Source organism: Globicephala melas, chromosome 13 (assembly GCF_963455315.2).
Source record: "Globicephala melas chromosome 13, mGloMel1.2, whole genome shotgun sequence".
NCBI classification, from domain to species: Eukaryota; Metazoa; Chordata; class Mammalia; order Artiodactyla; family Delphinidae; genus Globicephala; species Globicephala melas.
Window position 1 is genome coordinate 73,206,363 of NC_083326.1, and position 9,535 is coordinate 73,215,897.

Consider the following 9,535-nt stretch of genomic DNA (forward strand, 5'->3'; position numbering starts at 1 on the left):
TGTCCCAGAAGAGCCCACCCCCGGCTCCCCGGCGGCCCAGGTACCGCCGCGCCCCGCCCCTTGCCCCGCCCCGCGCTCGAGGAGCCCCGCTTCCCGGCGGCCCCTGGCGGCTGAGGAGGCGCTGCGGCGCGTAGCCGGGAGCGCCGGGAGAGCGAGGGAAGGGGCTTGGCGAAGGGCCCCAAAGATGCCCAGACCTTGGTGGCGCCGGCAGTCCCCCTTAACGTGCCCGGACGTTTCCAAATGACCCAGAACCGCCAGAACGTCCAGAAATGCTGGCGGGGTGCAGTGTCCACGGGGTACAACTTTGGAAAAGATGACGAGAGAGGTGAAGGAAGTAAACTCAAGACCCAAGGAGGATGAAAGCACGCTATGCATGACACCACCACTACAAAGCCCAGAGCCAGAACGGCGTGGAAGGACACTGCTGGCAGGAAAGGCTCCACTCTATGGGGGCTTCACCCACTCCCAGTACCCTAGAGTGGGACCAGGATGACCCTGGTGAAGCAGCCACAGGATGTTCAGTTCTCAGAACAGAAGCCAGGTGGTATCCGCTTAACCTGGGCTTTGCAGGGTCTGGTGATGCTCAAGTCTCAGGTAGGACCCCTTTGCTGCTCCTCCAGCTCTTGTCCCCCCTCTCACCCTCTTGCCCTTCTAGATGTTAAATTCCTGCTCTTGGTAGGCAGCCAGGAAGTCACACAGGCCTGGTTTGAATCTCAAACCCCTGCTCTGCCACTTACCATCTGGGTAACTTGGGCAAGTGTCATCAGCCTCTCTGAACCTTGTTTTCCTCTTCTGTAAAATGCAGATAATAATCATAACTAACTTCTCGGTGACATCCGATGACACCATCACATAAAAGTCCTAGTCTAGTGTTTGCAACAGGGCCGCACATGCAGTTAAGCTAGTTCCCTTCCCTCTGCGCCTATGAGGCCCCATCCCCTACTCTTGTTTAGTAATCGGATACTGGAGATTTGAAGGAGTGGGGTGTGAACCTCCCAGGCTCTCCCTGTTCTGGTCTCTGGCCCTGATGCCATCCATGCAGGAGAATAGGGCAAGTCTGGCGCCACCAGGGAAGCCCTAAGGAAAACAGGATGGGTGGGAAAAACAACTGCCCAGAGGCCAAAGTGAACAAGGAAAGTTCCTCTTGTTCTCCAGCAGCTGTTCCCCCCTCACCTACTCTCAGGGGCTGAATTGCCACATCAAATCCTGGGAGTTTAGGAACTCCCAGGTTCCTAAAGCACAAATACTGAGGCCGGCTGGGGTGCAGTAACCCTGATGCCTCATTGCCATGTCCATTCTCTCGGAGTCTGAGGTCAATCAGTGTTTTTTACCTGTTCCAGCCCTGAGAATAATCAGTGTTGGGCAGGATTAACAACAAATGTACATTCTGGATAAATCGCAGGAGACAGAGTACCTTATCCGAATCCCCCAGGAGTTTTTTTTTTTCCCCAGGAGCTTTTGAAAGCAGTGGGCTGAAGGGTATTCTAAATCCCCGCTGTGCCCCTCTTGGAGAGCTTTCTGAAATTCCCTAAATATTCTTGGGCAAGACCTCGGTCAGAGACGAGTTTCTGAAAAAGTGAAGAACTTGGTTACATCACCTATGATCTTAGAGTAAATAAAACAAATCAAGATTATGTTCGTGGAGCAAATGGATGAAACACTTGCCTCCAGATCCTGGATTATCGTGGATATAGGCCAAGATGCCATTTCATTTGTAAAATTCGTTACTTTGGTCATTTATTTAACAAATCCGTCTAGAACCAGGCACTGTGTTAGGCACCTGGGAGACACAGATTCATCCATTCATTCCACAAACACTTGAGTGCCTGTTGTTTGCCAGGCACTGTGTTAGGTACCAGGGACATGGTGGTGAACAAAACAAAGTCTGTATCCCTAGCAACAAATGAACAACTAGAGACGCACAGATAATTAATAGTGACCAGCTGGTGGTTTAGTGCCGTGAAGAGATTAAAAGCAGGTAGGAGAGGAGGGCTTAATGGAGGATGCTATCTTAGCTGGTGATTAGGGAGGGCCTTTCTAAGGAGGGGATGTTTGAGCAGAGGTCATAATGAAGGAAGGGAGCAAGGTAGGCATATATTCAGGGGAAGCACTTTTCTGGCAGAGGGGAGACAGTTCAAAAGTCCCGAGGAGGGGATGAGCACAGTCACAGAGAAGCAGAGACCAGTGGGGCTGGCATGAGCAAGGGGGAGAGTGATAGAGATGAAACTGGAGAGGAAGGCAGAGGCCAGAGAGTCCAGGGCTTTGGGGTTTTGTTGTTGTTGTTTGATTGTTTTTTGGTCATGCGGCATGCGGAACTTCCCCGACCAGGCATCGAACCCGTTCCCTCTGCATTGGAAGCACGGAGTCTTAACCGCTAGACCACCAGGGAAGTCCTCTGGAAGTCCAATTTGTTTTGTTTTTAAGTGTCCAGGGAAGCCACTAGCAGGTCTGTAGTAGAGGCGAGGCATCTGGTTGTTTACATTGTTTGAGGAGCATTGGCAGCTTTGCAGCAAGTCCATTGCTGGATGGCAGTGTGGCAAGGGGGAGACGGTCGGGTGCTGTCGTGTGGCACAGGCGAGAGAGGGTGGTGGTTTGGACTAGCTTGATAGTGGGGGAGGCGGGAAGGAGTGGTCAGATTCAGGAGATGTGTACAGAATCACAGTACGATTCAGTTCCTGCTCTCCGGGAATTTGCAAAAACAAAAAAGAGAGGATAAACCCCGCTATAATATAATGGGTAGCATGCACTAAGGGAAGGACAGGCAGGCTTATATGGGAGCACCAAAGTGGAATCCTTAGGGGAGTTGGAGAAACATCGGAGAGGGTGACATTTGAGCTGCGTTTTGAAGAAGTGAAATTCCACCAGGTGAATAAGGAAGGTAAAAGGAAGGTCATTCCAGGCAGGGGGGACAGCTTTGGTGAAGGCTTGGGAGTGTGAACCTGCAGAGGGTGTCTGGAAACTATCTAGTGGTTTGGCAGGGCGGGGGGATAAGGGCTGGAAGACAGGCCTGGAAAGGTGGCTGGAACCAGACCATGAAGGCTCTGGAATGTGATATTCAGGAGTCTGTCCTTTATTCTACAGACAACAGAGTCCTCTAAGGTTTTTTGAGTGTATATAGGACATAAGCAGAACTGTGTTTTTGAAGGTCATGCTGATGTGTCGTGGAGTAAACTAAAAGGACACTGAAGGCAGGACCAACCAGGAAATTAGGCTCATTTATGTAACAAAATGCTTGAGTGCCCACCATGTGCTAGGCATTGGGAACAGAGCAGTAAATAAGGGAACATCACGCCTTTCTTTATGGATTGTAAGCCTGATGGGGAGGTAATAAGGCCTAAATGTAGAGGCCGGGTATTCAGGAAATATTTCCGAAATCTCACCGTTAAGACATGGGAAGTTCTGCATGTGGAAAATGAGAATGGCTTGCCTCTCTGATTATTGCTATAATGGGAGTATAGTTACTGCAAAGTATCCTGCCACATAGAAATAAATTTTTAAATAATCCTTTTGGATTATACATATTTTTATAGCTTTAAAAGCACTTTCACATAAAGCCTCTCACTTGCCTTTAAATGTTATACAAATTATAATTATTAAATAATTACATGTATAATTACATTATATTATTTGACTGCAAAACCCTTGGTGAAAGTTGTGCAAAAGAAGAGCTGTTTTGGAGTGTTGGAAAGACACAAGGGCAGTGAAATAGAGAAGATGGGTCTGGGACCACGACATTAGTCTAGAGAGAACAGTGTGTTTAGCTATCTTTGCGTCTCATTTCTTTCTTTCTTTTTTTATAAATTTATTTACTTATTTATTATTTATTTATTTATTTTTGACTGCGTTGGGTCTTCGTTGCTGCACGCGGGCTTTCTATAGTTGCGGCGAGTGGGGGCTACTCTTCATTGCAGTGCGCGGGCTTCTCATTGCGGTGGCTTCTCTTGTTGTGGAGCACGGGCTCTAGGCGCACGGGCTTCAGTAGTTGGTGGCACACATGCTTAGTTGCTCCGCGGCATGTGGGATCTTCCCGGACCAGGGCTCGAACCCGTGTCCCCTGCATTGGCAGGCGGATTCTTAACAACTGCGCCACGAAGGAAGCCCCTGTGTCTCATTTGTAAGAGCATCCATTCAGATGAGTAAAGCAGGGTTAAGGGCAAAATTCTTAAAATGTACACGGATCTCTCATTTAAAATACCTCCATCTGATGTTGTCATGTCCCTGTAGCAGACTCCTTTAAAAAGTGTTCTGTCCTGAACAGAACCGTATGTCATGTTCAGAGTCGTGAAAAAGGTGGGGAGGATTTGGACAGCGGTGCTTGGATTACTTCTCCAGGACGTTTCTTGTCTAGCTGGTTCCTTTCTGCCATTGTCAGAATCAAATTCCGTACTTAATCTCTTCCTTGTTTTCAGATGACGAAAATCTCTCTGTTAGGTTTCAGAAAGCTGGGATTACAAAATGTTCTTATGGCTTTAAGGCCTCTGTGGTGATTGGGGAACTCGGGAAAGGATTGGATGATAATTTTTTTCCAGGGGGTGGGGGGAGGGGACAGTCAGTGGACTGAATAGGGGATTCCTTTTCAGAAATCTGCCTTTGGACCCAAATGTTCATCACTTAAGAGGATTCCAGGATTTTTAAAATAAAATGAAAAGGGATGTGGGTTATAAGAATATATATGCATATGTCAAAACTGAACTGTACATCTGAGACACCTAATCCTGCTGTGTATAAATTATAACTCAATACAAAGAAAAATCAAACAAGCGGGACAGACAGAGCAAAAATAATTAATACTGACAAGTAGAACCAACTACCAAGCTGTTTTAGGGACATGAATTATGATTTTCAAAATAGTGGTGACTGAATTCCATTGGGAAGAGGCTCTGACAGTGAGGCCAAGGTTGTCACGAGCTGATTCCTACGTAGGCCATTAACCATCCATGGTTTTGGGGGTGCAGTTTGTACCCCTCCTCCTAGCTAGCAAGTTCTGTATTTATTTGTTCCCTGGTTTCAAGAGCAAAGGAGAGAAAAAGCATAGATGAGAGAAATTCTGTCCCCTACCGATGACTGATTGGTCAGAAGTTACCATCTTCTTTTAAGAACAGCATACCTGATCTCCAAATATTAAATATATCATCATCATCATTGTCATTAAGAATATTCCTTATTTTCTTTCCCTAGTCCAAGGCAGTTCTCAGCCTCTCTGAGATCTTGACTGGATACAGGAAGTGAACTCACCCCCCGACCCTCGCCCCACCATTACTCCTTTAATACTAATGCCACACACCCCTATACTCTAGCAGTGTAGGCACATGCACTCCATATACCATTCACCAGAAGTCACCATTACATCCATACAGTTTCCATCAGCTGAAATGCAACCCATGTCCAGATGACCTAAGGACACTCCAACCATGGTGGCCTCCTTTATTATCTGTCTCCCCCACTAGGCTGTATGTTCCACGAAAGCAGAGACAGGGTCTGTTTTATTCACTAGTAGATATCCCGCACCTAGCAAGGTGACCGACACATAATAGCATAGTAGGTACTCACCTGACATTGAGTGAATGAGTCACAAATTGAAAGAAGCAAAGCATTCGTTGTTTTTATAGAAATTAGTCCCCTATGCTTGGACTCAGTGGGGGGAGGGGATGGAACTGAAAGAAGATTCTACATGATTAGGTTTGTTTTCCTCCTTCAGACAGATCGTTTCTGTCATCTGTATATACAACCTGGATCGTGAGTGACCAGCCAGCATAAAGGTACATGTGACCTTCAAGGACCAGCCATGTTTGTGCCACAGGCAGGAGGGCTCTATCCTTTAATTGCCTGGAAGTTCCATCCAAAATCCGAGTCAGCCAACAGTCCAGTCTGTGAGCAGGGCAGTTACATCTGCAGCACGTGGAGGTGAGCCTGGCCCAACACCAAGCAGACATCCTGGTACCGCGCGGTTGGAAACAAAGTAGCAAAGGAGGCTCACAGTGCTGCATGGAAAGGTAGAGCTGCTCATGAAATCACCTAGGGACTTCCCTGGCGTTCCAGTGGTTAAGACTTTGAATGCAGGGGGTAGGGGTTTCATCCCTGGTCAGGGAGCTAAGATCCCACATGCCTCACCCCAAAAATCCCAAACATAAAAGCATAAAACAGAAGCAATATTGTAAAAAATTCAATAAAGACTTTAAAAATTATTCACATCAAAAAAAAAAGAGATCACCTAAAATAAGAGCCTCTCAATGGACTTACATATTAGCAGAAGGATGGGAGGCACTTGGGAGCATAAAGATATAACTATTTAACAACTGATATGGACGTATTTCAATATTTTCACAACCAGAGCATGTCAGCTGATTTCTGGTCCAAAGTATCAGTAGAACTATACCCACCACAGGATGCTCAAGAAGCCTTTGCTTCCTTGGAGGCTGCCGTTTCCACGTTTTTAGATTAGCTACATAGGCAATATCTTTGCCTGGACATCTAAACATTGTGGTTCTCGCTGACAGGGCCTTCTCGCTGACAGGGCCTTGCTGGGAGGCCCTTACAGAGTACCGAGATAATTTTCCCGAAGCAAGGATGACATCACTGGCCTGAAGGCGGATCCAGGCAACTGCCCTATCTGGGGAACAATCATTCCTGCAGGTATGTGACTCACAGAGAGCGAAAGAGCGAGAGAGAGCGAGAGAGAGCGAGAGAGAGCGAGAGAGAGCGAGAGAGAGCGAGAGAGAGAGAGAGAGAGAGAGAGAGAGAGAGAGAGAGAGAGAGCGAGAGAGAGAGAGAGAGAGAGAGAGAGAGAGAGAGAAATTCAGAGACCTTATCAAGCAGCTCTCTGGTCTCCCAGCTCTGTCACAGCCAACCCCGTCCCTGGGCTGTGTGTAACCCAGCAACAAGGATGGACCCGGGGACCAGCTGGATGAGGAAGGTCTGGAGCTAAACTCTCCAAAGATGCTCAGCCTTTAATGGAGGAGGCCTTTTAGAAGAGATCTGGCAAATTCTCTGCCCTGGCAACTTCACTTTCTGTTCTCTTTTTATCTGCTTTCTGTATTTCCAATTAATCTTGGAATGAGAGCCCAAGGCAAGAAGCCAGCGGTGCCTGAGGAATGCTAAAGAGCAGACTGAGCCAGGGAAACAAATGCCAGTGAGGGACCCCACAGCAAAGAGACGGGCACCGTGAGCAGCTCTCCTGTTACCATGAGGCTTGCGAGGCGTGTGTGCGGGTCTCCGCGTTGGCACCATCTGCTAGTTCCTCAGGAGGACAGAACAAACCAGTGAGGCGTGGAGATTAGATTATGTAACGCTCGAGGACTGCTGTTTTCAAAGAGGAAACGAATGGAACGAATTGATTTGCTTGTCAGAGTCATGTCACTAAAGGAGACGCCTTCCCTCCTCTTCCAAGAGGACCTCATTAAAGAGGGGGACGATTTTACAGATTGAGAAAGTATGAGACCACAGTCGAGTCCATTCACAAGAGCAAGTCCTATTTCCAGAATTGCACTGATAAATCCTCTTCTGGTCCCCTAGCCTGAAAAAATGACTATTCAGCCACTACCTAAAAGGTACCAACACGGCAAGAAACATAACTGCCTGTTGCCAGCCACCAGATTCAGAACCTTGCGCCTTGCCTGAACTGAACTCTCTTGCTTCTGGGGAAGGAAGCAGCATCTAATTTTGAGTCCAGTGGGGTCACAGGTATATTCAGACCTCTAAACAAGTGCTTCTGTGATAGAGTGGGAACGTGTTCTTAAAGTACATGCATCAGGAAGGAGAATTCACTGCATTTCTGGGATAATTTTGTCATTGCCGGGCTTCTCTCAAAACGCCCAGCATAATACTTTTTATAGAATGTTCAGTAGATCCGAAGAACGAACAAATGATAACCTTGAACCTACCGCCAAAGGGCCATTCCTAAAGACACATTGTCTAAGACACCAAGATTTAAATGTCGGGTATTTATTCCACTTGGAAATGAAGCCCGCTGTACCAGATATTTTCTATTTGCCCTTTTTGATCCACCATGTAGCCTGGGATACTCCCCTGTACAGACTCCATCAACTTGAGCCTCTAGCTTCCATTTGGGTACAGCCAGTGGGAGGCGACAGCAGCAGCAGACTGGAGGGCAGAAGGGCAGTGAGGGTGAAGTATTTATTTCCCTGGTTCTCTCCCTGCCAGATCGCCTCAGGTTGGTTATGTCTTTTGATAAAAGGTCACTGCTCCCTCTCAAGGCAGCCCTTTCCACACAGCTCTCTTTCTGGGTTCCGGAATTTCTCCCTCCCTTCAACTTTTAGATCTAGGAATGGTAAAGACCCCAGCTATCCCTAGCCCCCTGGGTACTGCACTACCCCTGTGGCTTCCCTACACTCTACCCAAACCTTTGTAAATAGTCCCTTTATTAAAACCTCCTCAAGTTATCTAATTTGAATGTACCATCTGCTTCTTATACAGAACCTGACTGATACACCTACCACACATGTCAGTCTGTTCCAGGCCCTGCACCACAGTTTAAAAAAAAAAAGCAAAATTAATAATACGATATGCTACTACTTTATAGTTATTCTCCATGTTCACCTTTTCACAAGGCTATGATAACAACTTAAAGATAACACCTAATTCTTCCTTACAACATAATTGTGCAGTAGTGTTTGTATGAGCTAAATATAATTCGAGAACAAGCTTTTTCATGCCATCAAAATTCATGTGAACAACTATGAAGAGAGAGTTGCAGAACTGATGCCCCCGACTTGAGGTTTAGCAGAAGATTTATCCCAATATTTAAATCAACCACGCAGATATTCAAATGCCTACTACGTGGCCAGAAAGATGGAAATCTTACAGTGAGGAATAACATCGCTACGGGCTCTGACATGGTGAAATGCGGTCTTGTTTTATGCTGTAAATGTGTTCCTAAAAAGTTGAATAGAGATTGTATTTCCATAAATCAGAGAATATGTTGTATGATCAGGGGGACCTCACTATTTGAATAATAATTTGGTAAAATAATCAGCCTTTGATCTTTTGAACCAATTCTGTTTTTTCATCCATCTAAAGTACTTCAAATGAAATTTATCTTTAGTCTGTAGGGAGGATTGGTCTCCTTCCGTGCTCTTGGAATAGCAGAAATTGTGAAATGGAATTCAGAGGAAAGATAAGGGAACTACCATTTATAGACCACACACAGAATGCTAGGCAATTTGCATCTGTTAGCACATTTAATCCTGGAGGTAAATGCATATTCTACCATTCCCTTATTTTCTCCTTCTGAAAAATAAAAAAACCCAAAAAATTACTTTGACAGGTGTGGAATTCAAAATCCTTTTTTTTTTTTTAATGAGAAAGCAAGGCAAAAATATTATGCAGTGAAGGATCATAAACACCACATTATTCCCCAACCTCAATGGCTTTCCACTGCTCTTAGGATGAAGTCCAAAATTGTTCACAGGGCCACTGTTCTGCCTCAGTTCTCTCAACCATCCAGGCTTCTTCCCACTTGAAGGCCTTTGCACTCTGTCCCCAGATCTGTCTGCAACCTCTTCCTCTCCCTTCTCCA

The 9,535-nt window shown here is 46.2% G+C and overlaps 1 long non-coding RNA gene across 2 annotated transcripts; it reads left to right on the forward strand.

Annotated features, from left to right (window-relative positions):
* Positions 1-9,257, forward strand: LOC132598374 (uncharacterized). Of its 2 annotated transcripts, none has more exons than XR_009566488.1 (4): positions 1-594; positions 5,699-5,993; positions 6,498-6,633; positions 6,833-9,257. It is a non-coding gene; the product is annotated as an uncharacterized lncRNA (long non-coding RNA). The 2 variants fall into 2 exon arrangements; XR_009566487.1 differs by having other exon boundaries at positions 5,699-5,904.
* Positions 9,258-9,535: the final 278 nt, after the last annotated feature.